The sequence below is a fragment of the Leuciscus leuciscus genome (genome assembly GCF_965113295.1).
Source record: "Leuciscus leuciscus genome assembly, chromosome: 3".
Classification (NCBI taxonomy): Eukaryota; Metazoa; Chordata; class Actinopteri; order Cypriniformes; family Leuciscidae; genus Leuciscus; species Leuciscus leuciscus.
The window spans coordinates 13,898,217-13,911,538 of record NC_138727.1 but is presented as its reverse complement, the minus strand read 5'-3'; the positions used below and the strand labels follow the sequence as shown (position 1 = coordinate 13,911,538).

At 39.2% G+C, this 13,322-nt stretch overlaps 1 protein-coding gene and 2 long non-coding RNA genes across 4 annotated transcripts in view; 1 reads left to right on the top strand and 2 right to left on the bottom strand.

The window, feature by feature from the left end:
- Positions 1-13,322, bottom strand: part of LOC309495921 — a 385,613-nt gene that overhangs the window by 20,171 nt on the left and 352,120 nt on the right. The window lies entirely within an intron of this gene.
- Positions 1-13,322, top strand: part of sgcz (sarcoglycan zeta) — a 328,983-nt gene that overhangs the window by 60,606 nt on the left and 255,055 nt on the right. Inside the window, exon 1 of one of the 2 annotated variants that reach the window (XM_082165839.1) lies at positions 11,938-12,461. The exons of the other annotated variant lie outside the window; for it this stretch is intronic. The gene's annotated coding sequence lies outside the window, so the exon portion shown is untranslated. Of the gene's footprint in view, positions 1-11,937; positions 12,462-13,322 lie in introns of those variants that run through there. 2 annotated transcript variants of the gene reach the window in all.
- Positions 1-13,322, bottom strand: part of LOC309495927 — a 202,155-nt gene that overhangs the window by 15,895 nt on the left and 172,938 nt on the right. The gene's annotated exons all lie outside the window — the stretch shown is intronic.

The window sequence follows — 13,322 nt, the reverse complement described above, 5'->3', positions numbered from 1 at the left end:
TCAAAATTATCACTAATTAAACATCCGGATTACTTCAAATGGACTTTTTGTAATAAAAAAAAAAAAAAACTTTGACCGCACACAGACAGACAGACTGAGAGAATGAGAACATGCTTATGATGTGTGATGGGGCTTTGATGGTGGAATATTCTGGTAGCCATGGGAACTCAAAAGTGGTCGGTTATGATTGGAGGCACCCTGATGTTATACCTATTGTAGATCTGAGAGAACAAAGTCGGTCAGTCACACTATAGACACAGCAGAGACAGACAGGTTTTCATTAATAACAAACACCAGGGTGGTTTTGGTTTTTGATGGAGCTGACAGAGCTCTCTCTGTCTCTCAAGAGCAGCTACAAATGGACTAGTAGATGTAACCTGACGCCTCAGCGGCTGAACTGGCCCGAATATTCTTTTCCCAAATCTTTTTTTGTTTTTGTTTTCATTGTTACATCTCATCGGTTTTGTTTCTAGTCCCTTCCTACAGTGCTGTGAGATCTTCTGAAATGAAGACGAAGTCCTTTCTCTGTCTTTTGGTGTATTAGTCCAATATAAATTCATGTTCTGTTTGATATGAACACAATTTCCAGGTTATGGGTTAATTGAACAATATCTATTTAAGATTATTAAATAATCCATTTAAGATTATTTTCAAACTTTGTTTTTTACAACCAGATATCATGAGAAAATGTAACTATTGTACCAGGTGTGATATGACTCGTACAGAAACTTTTAGAATTTTTTTTTTTAGAAAAAAGTAAGCATGAAAGTCCACCCCTAAATCTAATTGTAAGTGGGGCATAAACAGATCATACAAAAACATACAAATATGATTGTGCAAATTCATATGAATTAGTCACCAATACATCAAAACCTAAAAGAGTTATGAATGGCCATGAGAGTGTGTTGCTTTTTACTTTACAATACTTTAGTACAATTTATAGTATATATAGGCTACACTATATTGCCCAAATTAGGACACCCCTCCAAATTATTGAATTCAGGTGTTCCAATCACTTGCTCTCAGGAACTCAGTGAATTCAAGCGTGGTACCGTGATAGGTTGCCACATGTGCAATAAGTCCATTCGTGAAATTTCCTCAATATTAAATATTCCACTGTCAACTGTTAGTGGTATTATAACAAAGTGGAAGCAATTGGGTACAACTGCAACTCAGCCACGAAGTGGTAGGCCACCTAAAATCACAGAACGGGGTCAGCGCATGTTAAGGCGCAAAGTGCGCAGAAGTCGCCAACTTTCTGCAGAGTCGATATCTACAGACCTCCAAATTTCGTGTGGCCTTCAGATTAGCTCAAGAACAGTGCGGAGAGAGCTTCGTGGAATGGATTTCCATGGCCGAGCAGCTGCATCCAAGCCTTACATCACCAAGTGCGATGCAAAGCATCGGATGCAGTGGTGTAAAGCACACCACCACTGGACTCTTCTCTGTCTAGCTATCTGATGGCCAAGTCTGGGTTTGACAGTTGCCAGGAGAACGGTACTTGCCTGACTGCATTGTGCCAAGTGTAAAGTTGGGTGGATTATGGTGTGGGGTTGTTTTTCAGGGGTTGGGTTTGGCCCCTTAGTTCCAGTGAAAGGAACTCTTAATGCTTCAGCATACCAAGACATTTTGGCCAATTTCATGCTCCCAACTTTATGGGAAGAGTTTGAGGATGGCCCCTTCCTGTTCCAACATGACTGCGCACCAGTGCACAAAGGTCCATAAAGACATGGATGAGTGAGTTTGGTGTGGAGGAACTTGACTGGCCTGTACAGAGTCCTGTCCTCAACCTGATAGAACACCTTTGGGATGAATTAGAGCAGAGACTGCGAGCCAGGCCTTCTCGTTCAACATCAGAAATTCCCATAAACGCACTCCTAAACCTTGTGGAAAGCCTTTTCAGAAGAGTTGGATCAGTTATAGATGCAAAGGGTGGGCCAACTCCATATTAAACCCTACGGATTAAGAATAGGATGTCATTAAAGTTAATTTGCATGTAAAGGCAGACTTCACAAAACTTCTGGCAACATTGTGTATACATGATTTTCGGCAGATGTTTGCATTGCTTTACATACTGTAGGCTTTATAGAGCAGGGAGAGAGTCTGTGAGTTATGAGCTTTTCTCTGGTTCTGTTATTCAGGGAGCATCACACATAGGCTGAAAGAGAATCCAAAAATTAAAAATCAGTCATCATTTATTTACTCGCCCTCATGTTTCTTTAAACTCATATGACTTTCTTTTTTTCTGTAAAAGTGGTATTTCTTGCTCTTTTCCATGCAGTGAACGTAGACCAGAGCTTTCAAGCTCGAAAAGTGACACAAAATAAAAGGGGCACAAAAAAAAAGTATGATAAAAGTGGTTCATACGAGTTATTCGCTATGTAATATGCATGTACTGCATTTGTTATGTGGGGAACAGGCTGAAATTCTCCAGTCCACATGCATTGTAATTGCATGGAAAAGAAGGACCATGAACATTATGTCCCTTTTTGGATTCCGCAAATGACAAAGTCATGCACGACATGAGAGTGAGTAACTAATGGCAGAATTAGAATTTTTTGGTGAACTATTTCTTTAATCCTGCTTTTTACACACTCACAGTTATTATCCAACAGTGACTGAGTCTCAGCAAACCTCTAATTACCTGCTTATGGTGGCAAATGTAAATGGAACGAATATGTGCGAGTTTGACCATTAAAAACCACTACATAGAGAATGAATAAGAGCATGGTGTGTGTGAGAGCGTGAAAGCAACATTCTGGATGAAATGACCCTGCACTTTAAAAAATCCGGTGCAGCACTGAATCAAAGCAGTGAAGATCAAGTCATTATGATCTGCAGACAAGACACGTGAATACACAGTATTGCTCTTAGGGGCGGAATGTGCATGTGTTGTGTGTAAGTATGAGAAGATGAGGCAGAGTAGATTGCATTTCTCTGTGGAGATTGTATTTCCCATCGTCAGCTTATGGGAAAAGGAGCGTCTGGAGAGACGTATGGATGTGCGCGTGTGCTCCCGTGGCTGTTTGTGTGCATGTGCAGGAGGCTGTCGATTACAGACACCTCGCTCTTCTTGACAATGCAGTTCTCGCTCTCTCAATCCCTAGCAGCCCGGCTCCCGTCTCTCAGTAATCCCCTGCGACCCACTCCCGCAGTCACACACCATCATCAGTTAGATGTGTGAGAATTCATCACTCCTCTAGATGGAGTCTTAGGCGATGTCTTCTGGCTAGGCATGTTGGTAGGTGTCTGTCTCTCTCGCTCTGCTTGCCATAAAGCTATTTTCATGATTGCACATGCAATACTTTCAGTTCGATCTGCCTGCTTTAGTCAGGGCGACAGGCTGTGCTGCTCTGTTCAGGCCTGTGAGAGTCAACTAATGGAGGCGATTCTCTGCACAGTGGCGTGAGACAGAAAACATTGTGGCGTGTTCTGTGGCCGGAAGCTTTTGCTCTGTTCACAGGGGGGGGGGGGGGGGACGCTTTTAAATCATGAATTATTTGAAAATGTAAAGATATTGAACATTTTCTTTGAGCGTTGTGTATATGGTTAGGGGTAGGGGACAGAATATACAGTTTGTAAGGGTTTAAAAATCATTATGTCTATGTAAAATCCCATTAAAACATGAAAACCCAATGTCTGTGTGTGTGTGGTCCAGGTGTAGCCTATGTTATGGGGTATCCTTATCCTTGTGAGGAATTTTTTTGGTCCCCATGATGAAAACAGCTTTTAAATCACACAGAATTCTTTTTATTTTTTTGAAAATGTAAAATGCAGAAAGTTGATGGGTAAGTTTAGGATTAGGGTTAGATTATAGTTTGTACTGTATAAAAATAATTGTCTATGGAATGTCCCCATAAAACTACTCGACGTGTGTGTGTGTGCTTGTTTATATGATTCATAAGGGCACACATTTATATAACGACATGGGTATTACACTGGTATTACAACGTAAGTGTGGTTTATGAGGAATTTTTTTTTTTACAGTATTTGAGATTTACAGTATATAAACCATTACGCCTATGGAATGTCCTCATAATGATAGTTGCACCAACACTTGTGTGTTTACATGTGTGTGTGTGTGTGTGTGTGTGTCTACAGTTATTGTACCAAATACCCTTGTGCAAGTACATGAGAAGATGGTTTAATAGGCCTGTATCATTACCTCTCCTGCACTTCAGCTCCAAAGGTCAACAACTTCCAGCTCAGCCAATACCTCTCTTTTATCTCAAGAGAATTGCAGTTTTGATGTGCATGCTAAAACAACACACACAAAAAAATCTCCAGCTCTTTGTTCTCTGCCTCCCTTCTTCCTTCCTCTTTCAAGATCTGCTCATCACCCGGGTCTTGCTGCTCTTTCTCTCTGACATGTCTATACTTGAATATTAACCATTCTGTAGACAACCTTCTAGAAGATGAACGAGGTCATTCTGTTCACCTTCAAAATCTAGTGCAAGAAAGGGAGGTGTGAGTCCATTGTCATCCATTTCCGGCAGCCAATGATCCAACACTTTGTTTGGCACCTATTTTAGACCGTACATTCAGCCCAATGTCATGAGGGACATGACGTGCCTTTTTGTAAACTGCGAAGGGATTATGGGAAGCACTTTGAGTCTCTGACTCATGTCACTTCAAACCGCAGGATGGAAATGTTTGCTCGTTATATTAGCGTATGAAATATCCCTCCCCATATCTGTAATGACTAATACTCTTGCCCCTCAGATGCCAAAAACGGCGAATTCAGAAGTGGAGCAGCACTTTGCTAATAGCTAAAGTGTGGTGTGAAAGAAACAACACTCTCCTAATTTGAACTTTAAGATTTAGATAAAAGCACTGAGCTTTTATGAATGTTCCCCCAGATAAACATCCCAGCACGTCTCAAGGTTTTTTAAACAGCATGCTCTTAAAACTGCAAAAGCATACAAGTGTTGTGGAAAAGTAAAACAGCTCCCTGAAGGGGGGTGGGGGCAGGCAGTAAGACGACCATCTGTCCTAGTCCTATAAACGTAAAGCTGTAAAACACGTTGGCCATCTATCAAGTAAAAATGATCCATTTGTTTAATTCTTTTTTTACTCATTTCTTTTTTTCCGCTTGAAGTGTTAAAATGCTGCGTGACTAAAGACTCTCTGTAGGCACATCTCAGGCAGAACTCTTAACCTTTCTGAAAGCATTGTTTTACTCCAACAGCAAATTTAGCACACACACTTTCCTTTAAATCATCTTTTTTTTTTCTTACACAGGACTTATGTATATGTAAATGTAAATGAACCACATTTCCTGCACTACATTTGTTTTCCTAAACACAACAGTGGATTTGAAGCTACTTTGAAAACTGTAGCTTGTCAAGCTCTACACAAATGAAAATTCTGTCATCATTTACTCACAATCATGTTGTTCTAAACCTGTATGACTTTCCCTTTAAAGTGCACAATGTTTTTATAAATAATTCAAAACAATCGATCTTAACTCTTTCCCCGCCATTAACGGAATTTTCCGTTATTTATGACAGCACTTCCGCGCCATTGACAGAATTTTGTGGCTTTCCATGTTTTCAATGTTATACGGTAGGGGGCGCTATTCTGCATCTTCTGAAAGAGTACAGCATCTCCAGATCAAAACACAGGAAAAGAAGAAGCAGAAACAAGTGATAAAAGCATTGCTTATGCACGTTGTAGTCTTTGATAAAAAAAATGGATTTTCTCAGCTTTCTGTTCAAAGTGTTGCTTTTTTATGAAACTTACCCACATTAAGTGTTGATAAAGCAATTCATGGAACTGGAATAATAGAATGTTTGTTTGTTTAAAAGCAGATGCTCTGTTCTTTTGTTTTCTTTTTTTGACAAATTGCATGTCCAGATATTCATACAGCAAAATATTCTGGGGGCATGACATTTTTATGAAAATCATAAATAAAAAAAATGCAGGCGGTGACTGGCAACTTAAAAACCAGCCAACCAACCAACAAATAAACAAACAAACAAAAACACTGGCGGGGAAAGAGTTAAATAGGGTGGCCACATTTACCTATTCAAGTTTGATACTAAACACAACCCATTTTTATTTTTATATTTTCAGTTTTAGTTTTAGTTTAAGATTTGTAATTGTGTTATGTGCTTTTCTCATTTTTACTCTTTAATAATTCTATTTAGCTTTAATTAGTTTCAGTTTTAGTTTAAGTCATTTTAATACCTCAGTATAAGCTTATTTCAGCTGCCAAGACACCTTTACTCAGTTTTCTTTTTTTTTCAAGTTTTTTTTTTTTTCATCTTATATTTACATTTTATATTATTTCAGCTTTAGTTCAATTAATGAAAATGATTTTAATAGATTTGGTTGTAGTTAGCCTAAACAACACTAGATACAACTGAAATACAGTAACTCTTTCACTCTTAAACAAAGTAGGTTGTAGTGCAAAGTGTCGAATCAGTGTATAATTTCAATCTGTTTGTTTACATGAACTGTCCAACTGTCAGTTCTACTTATATGGTGATTGGTTTGATAGCTTTGCAATGCGATGGCTGCTTGTTGGCAAAAGCAGCTTGTTACGGTAAAAGCTATTTTAAAGCAGATGGCACACAACTGAACAGTGAAGTTAGTAGCACCACTACTTTTTGTTACTTATTCTCAAACACTGCAGACAGTGCCTGATGTCCGTCTTCTCTCTAGAGAATGATGTTTAAAGGACGAAATAGCAGGTGGCAGAGAGATTTGATTTGATTTGATGCCACCTCTGTTTTTTTTATCAGCTATTTTTTTCCCCTTTTACATTCACAACACATCCCTCTTTTATTTCCCTGGAGCCTAAACTTGTTGCAGAAAGTGAGATTTCAGAGAGAAAAAAAAGGAAAAGCGTCTACTCCCTACTTTCTTTTAATTCTGCCCCCAATGCGTCAAAATGGCACTCGAATTACTCTGTCTGAATCTAAACCCCATCTCTCGGATCTTAATAAGCATCCAAATGCTTTTCTAATCTGTTTCCGTTTCGCAGAGCTGGTGAGGCCTTCCTCTAAATCTCCATGAGTAAATATAAGATGTTTTAACAGGATCTTATGAGATAACTCCTAATCATTCCTGGCAAATGATTTATAAAATAAAAGTAAAAACATCTCCAGACTTATTTAGATGTTACACAGACAACTTGTCTGACATTCATGGATATATTTGATAATGTATAAGCCAGGATCAGAGGATTAGGGATAACCTTTCTGTCTGTGTCTCTCTCTCTCTCTCTCTCTCTCTCTCTCTCTCTCTCTCTCTCTCTCTCTCTCTCTCTCTCTCTGTGTTTGTATGTGCGTGTGTTTGTGTGTGTTGCTTGGCAACTCATACACATGCTTTATTTGAAGTTCTAATATCAGTTTCTATGTAAACAGCACATGGTTGTTAAGATATTTTATTGTTTGAGTCGTGTGGAGAGCATGATTTCTTAGAGTTGAGGAACGTTTCCTAGACTAAATATCCTAAATATCAACCCCTAGCAGACCATTGAGATGCATATTCAGTAAACAATTGCAGCTATTTTGCACACAGTATTTCAACACATAAAACAGCATGTTTTTCACTAACCACTGCCAATTCAACTTAACCAGGAAATGCATTGTATTTAAAGGGGTATTTTACCCAAAAATTCTGTCATCATTTACTAACCCTCATGTCATTCCACACCCAAGACTTTCATTCATCTTCAGGACACAAGTTAAAGCAACACCAAGTAACTTTTGCTCTCGGGGTCCCCCTACAGTTGGGAAACAGTATTGTCTTCTACTACTGTCGTAAAATCTGTCATGGTTACACCAGGGGATACATGTGCATTTGTTGACAAGCCGATACCCTCGAACTCTGCAGAAGGAGTTCTCACGTCTTGGGCAGACTGCCTGCGTTGCGTGTGAAATGTCTTCATCCCAGGTACAGTGGCATATATTTCAGCATGTCATATGAATATAATTTCATGGGTTTTATTTTTTTCAATCGCCAAAAGATCGCGTAGCTCGTTTACAAGCCAGCGTCATTTAGGGCTGGTCCGAATACCATTTTTTGAGCTTCGAAGCTTCGGTAGTAATGAACATCCGGCTTCGGAAAGAGGGGGCTGAACATATTCTTCTCTCTAATAAAGGCAGTATTCTCTATGTGTCTGTCTGTCTGTTTGCATTTTGATTATTTTGAGAACCGTTCATCCAATCGACTTCACAAGGGAGTGCAGTGTCGCATTTGGTGCAATATAGATAGACACGCGAGAAGCGACACGTTCAGAATTAATAAACTTTTAATAAACTACAGGACAGCGCGAGCGGGAAGCAGTGCGCCTCACACGGGCAGGGCTTATTATGCTAACGGACACTGCACTAGTGATATTAAACACCTCTTCCCCATGAACAACACAAAGTAAATACATTTGCACGTAACACACACACACACACACACAGGTCTGTTAAAGGTGATCTAAGTAACTTTTTTACGTTAACTGAACAGCTTCGGAGTCAGTGGAATGGTTATATTACTTATTTCGGGTTGAATGGTGGTGGTTTCGCACCCCCCTGGTGCCCGAGAGCGGAAAAAACTCACTTGCAACTTTGAGACGGCTTCCTGCCGGCCTCGCCGTCAGGAAGTATCGCGTGATATCAGGTCTCGCGATGTAACGAATTGCTTGACGGCACTGCACACGTACACGCCCCCATTCAAGCACCGGCTAGCTATAAGCAAAGGGCAACGATAGATTGAGTTCTTCACATTTTCGTCATGGCTGAGCCTGTAAAAATTAAGCAGAAAGCTAGGAAATCTTTGTCGGAGGACCAAAAAAAGAGGAAACGGGAGATTGACCGAGCAAGAAGTCAGACTCGAGTAAATATCGGACCGGCTTTTTCAGAATGGCGAGAACTGAGAGAAACAGAAGCCTGCAAAACGGATGCTGACCTGGCCTTCTTGCTGTTGCACTTGTAAGTATCTTTGGAATAAACTGTGTTTAATATTGAAATTTCAAGTAATTGCGACCTCAGGATGTTTGCTATTGTCTGTAAAGGTTTTTATTATGATCGCTGTCTGTTACGGGCTTACTAGTACGCTAGATACTATAACTTTGATGTTAGCATTGTCATTAGCAAACACGTTTGATTTCTGTAGTTGTTTGGCCGTTCCTCTGTCGGTTTTATTTGTGTAACTTAGTTCGCAAATAAATAGAGATCAAATTCTTCGTAGACATAACTGGTTTTGAAATAGCCGGTTCCTCTGCTCAGCTGGGTTGCTCGTGGCGAGGGGGGAGGGACAACAGTTCGTTTTTTACGACAGTGTGTTTGAAAGCATTTACTACCAGACGCTAGGGGGAGCTTCGTAGAGAAAAAACACTCAGGCTTGCCTGGTTTGATAAGGTAGTCTAATATTTTTATGACTAACAAATTAATGACACAGTCAAGGGTAGATTTAAATAAAGAAAAACGAAATTTAAATAAAGAAAAATGAAATTTAAATAAAGAAAAAATGAAATTTAAATAAAGAAAAAACGAAATTTAAATAAAGAAAAAAATGAAATTTAAATAAAGAAAAACGAAATTTAAATAAAGAAAAACTAAATTCATTTAAATAAAGAAAAACGAAATTTAAATAAAGAAAAACTAAATTTAAATAAAGAAAAAAACGAAATTAAGTTAAATTAAAAACTAGATAAATTTAGATTGATAATAATGGGTAAAAAGCTTAATACATTTTGTTTCTATTATTCTATTTTCCACAATGTGAAAGCAACGCAGCTTGCCCTAAAATGCAAGCTCAGGCACGCACTTCAGTCCACACACACTCCGCTGTTCTGCGCTCTAGCCAGAGAATACTCCCGTTGCAGGAACACTTTAGTAGGCCAAGAAGAAGCAAATATATTTATTAAGTATAACGAGGTTGGGTTCCTTCAACTGTCCATCCTATTAAAAATGGCTAGGCTATATAAGATAATTGTAAAAAAGAGTATTTTATTTCGTCAGATTTTATAGTGTTGAATATATTCAAGCGCGAATGAGAACTGTTTCGAGGGGGATGCCAGGTGTGCAAAAAAACAAAAACAAAACTTGCTTGCAAGAATGTAGCCTCTACCAAACTTGTACACCGTTTAGACATAGGCTTACTTCTGATTTTTTTTTTTTGTCCGTTGCTGCTTTGGCCATGACAAAAACATACGCACGAAAGCCGGAATACAAACGTTGGTTGGCCTCTCATGTCCGAATTTGAGGAAGTGGTGGGGGAAGTGACGTATGCTGTAAAGCAGTCGAATTTTTTTGTTCTTTTTGTGCTCGGGTTACTACCCGAACTCCGAAGTTATGTAGTGCCAGTAAAAGCGATACAAACCCCGTCAGGCTATGGCAGACGTGTCATTCAACCTATTGTAAGTCGATGTACCATCACAAGGGGCTTGGAAATATATTATGAAGGTTGAAAAAATACATAGTGTTGCTTTAAGATATTTTTTTATGAAATCTGAGAGATTTCTGTCCCTCCATTGACAATCCACACAACTACCACTTTGCTGCTTCAAAAAGTTCATAAAGAGATCATAAAATAAATACATATGAATCTAGCAGTTTAGTCCAAAGTTTCTGAAGTGACTTTATGAACAGATTGAATTTAGGCATTTACTCACATATAATTATTGATCAGCGAACTAGAACAGAAGCTTAACTGTACATGCTTGATATGTGAAAATAAACCTCATTGGTTCTCCTGGAAGCTCAAATGTGCTGTGCAACACACAAGAATGAACCTCATTGGTTTTCGAACGTCAAGCAAGCGCGCTTTAGATTCCATTTACCATATCTGATGTGTGCAATGATGAATGTTCATGTGAATAAAAACATAAATTAAATCTATTCATCACAAAAAGCAATTGCGCGATTCATATGAATTCACATTTTACAAACTACTTAAGAGGTCAATATGTTTTCCTAAATAATAAAATATGACTATTCAATAATCAGAGCTGTATTTTTGCTGGGACTAATGAACCAAATAACAGATTTCTATGGATGTATTGGATAGTATTCATCACTGTGATGAACATAGCAATGTGGCTGTAACAAGGGTTGTGATTGGGGTTGTCATCATGTCCTTCACACCGTCTCTGGATAAAGACAAGCATAGACTGTGAAGTTTTCCCTCCACTCTGATCGCTAAACTCTGTCAACACGACTCAATACAGAGTGATGTCGCCAAGTTCATTCCTGCAGTTGTGTGAACAACAGAAGTCATCCGTGTATGTCCAAGCACATGCACACTTTTGCTCATAGCGGTAATAATGCAATTAAGATGTTTACATTGCGACTAAAATCGGCATACGCCACATAGTTCAATGTGATTATGGTTACTACGGTTATGAGCTTAATCGCATTAGTTTAATCAAAGTATTGTTTTCACATGTGAAATTTAATCATAATATTGCCAAAATTCCATTATAATTGCATTATGAGTGTGGATGTAAATGCAGTCAATAGCCCCTTTCACACATACAGTCTTTACTGGTAAATTACGGGTAAATTACCGATAACAGATCATGTGTGAACAGGACCTTTTCAAATATACATATATATAAAAATATAAGGGAAGTTGTATCATTACCAGTAAATTACTAGTATATGCGATGTGTGTCCGCGGAATGAAGATTACCAGTATTTTGCACGTACAAGGTCAGGACGCGTTTACGTAAGAAGTCATTTGGGCCAATCAGAAGCCGTTGAAAGAGCAACGGCTCTGGGCCATTCATAAAATGATAACGCAGATGACGCGTTTACTCAGCACTGTTTACAAATGTCACTTCCAGTTAATGATGTCACAGAGTTTACCAGTATTTTGGAACTGATGTGTGAATGGTCTATACCGGTAAAAAGCCAGAACGCGGTTGCTTGTGTGAACAGCACATTTTTGAATTTACAGGTAAAGTCATTCTGGCAATTTTACGGTAAATTTGAACTTGGAGGAAACCCAAGAGTCTGAGAGCTCTGTCCCTGTCCTTGCTGCTCTTTTGTCCTGCGGGGACATGAGCGAGGACTCTTTGGCGTGATTCACGAGGTGTGTCCTTGCCTTCCTCATCTGGTATTCACAACCTTATGATACCTCTCTGATCCAGTTCGCACCTGCTGTCCGCCACAGCAACAGCTCAGTTCTTTATCGCGATGGGAGGGGAGAGTTTGCGAGAAAAGGAGAGGCGCACAGATAAAGACGTGGAAGAGACAGAGGTTGTAAATCAAGGCTCCGTCCCTCACGACCTTGTCTGAACACGCACCTGTTGTTGAGTACGCTGTCACACCTTTCATAGTGGTGGAGAGGAGAGCAGGAAAAATACTCTTGGAAAAAATAAGAGCTGAGATGCCAGTGGTGGCAGCGAGAAGATTGAATTGCTAGCAGAGAGATCTGGACAGTGATAAAGGGAAAAGGAGCCGGACTGTTATAAAGCGAAGGGGAGAGAGAGAGAGAAAGACAGATGGAAGTGACAGGTGAGACAGTGAGGTCATTACTGTAGCCGTCAGATTGTCTGGCTGCACATGTGTGGGTTTGTGTGCGCATGTTGTGATTGTTGATCTTGCCCTAGTACCACATGTTTTGCTCTTTTTGACAGCGTTTCGTACCCTTTTGGTTGGTCTTGATCACACAGCTTTGAGCTGGTTCCTGAAGTCATTCAATAAGACTCAATTGAAGTCTTTCCTCTGTCTCTCAGTCTTTGATAGATAGGTCACTTACATGACAAACATGTCCAATAACAGAATGAAGTCACACAGGCTTTGTTCACATTGCACAAATCCGATTTGGGCTTTATATCTGATCTTTAGGACTGCCGTGCTGTCACTTTGCAGGGGATGAATCTGATGATCTGTTTGTTGACAGCATAGTCAATATCCGGTCTATCTATACATTGTTTATTCAGACAGTATAGTCAATATTGGGTGTCTATACATTGTTTACTATAGTGATAATGTAAGCATCCACAATGCTGAAACTTTAGAGGTGGTAATACATATTGTGATGAATATTAAGCTTTACCTACTAACTACATTGCAATAATAAAAGCACTTTAAACATTTAAATATTGACGGCAAAAGACATTCTGGTTTCTGCGTGATGAACAGATTGAGCCCCAAAAATGAGTAAGAAATTGTTGACCTCCATGAAAGTCGTCGCACGTTTGACACACTGTCATAGAACCGTCTGTTATTTCCTCTGTTCATCACAAATACTGCCTTGAAAAGGCTCCAGTGAATGTTCCAACTAATCAATGCAAATCGCTTTCTTCCCTTTGTTAAGAAATAAGCAGTCTTGATGTCTCAAACAGATCGATGCCAATATGCCAATCATTTTGC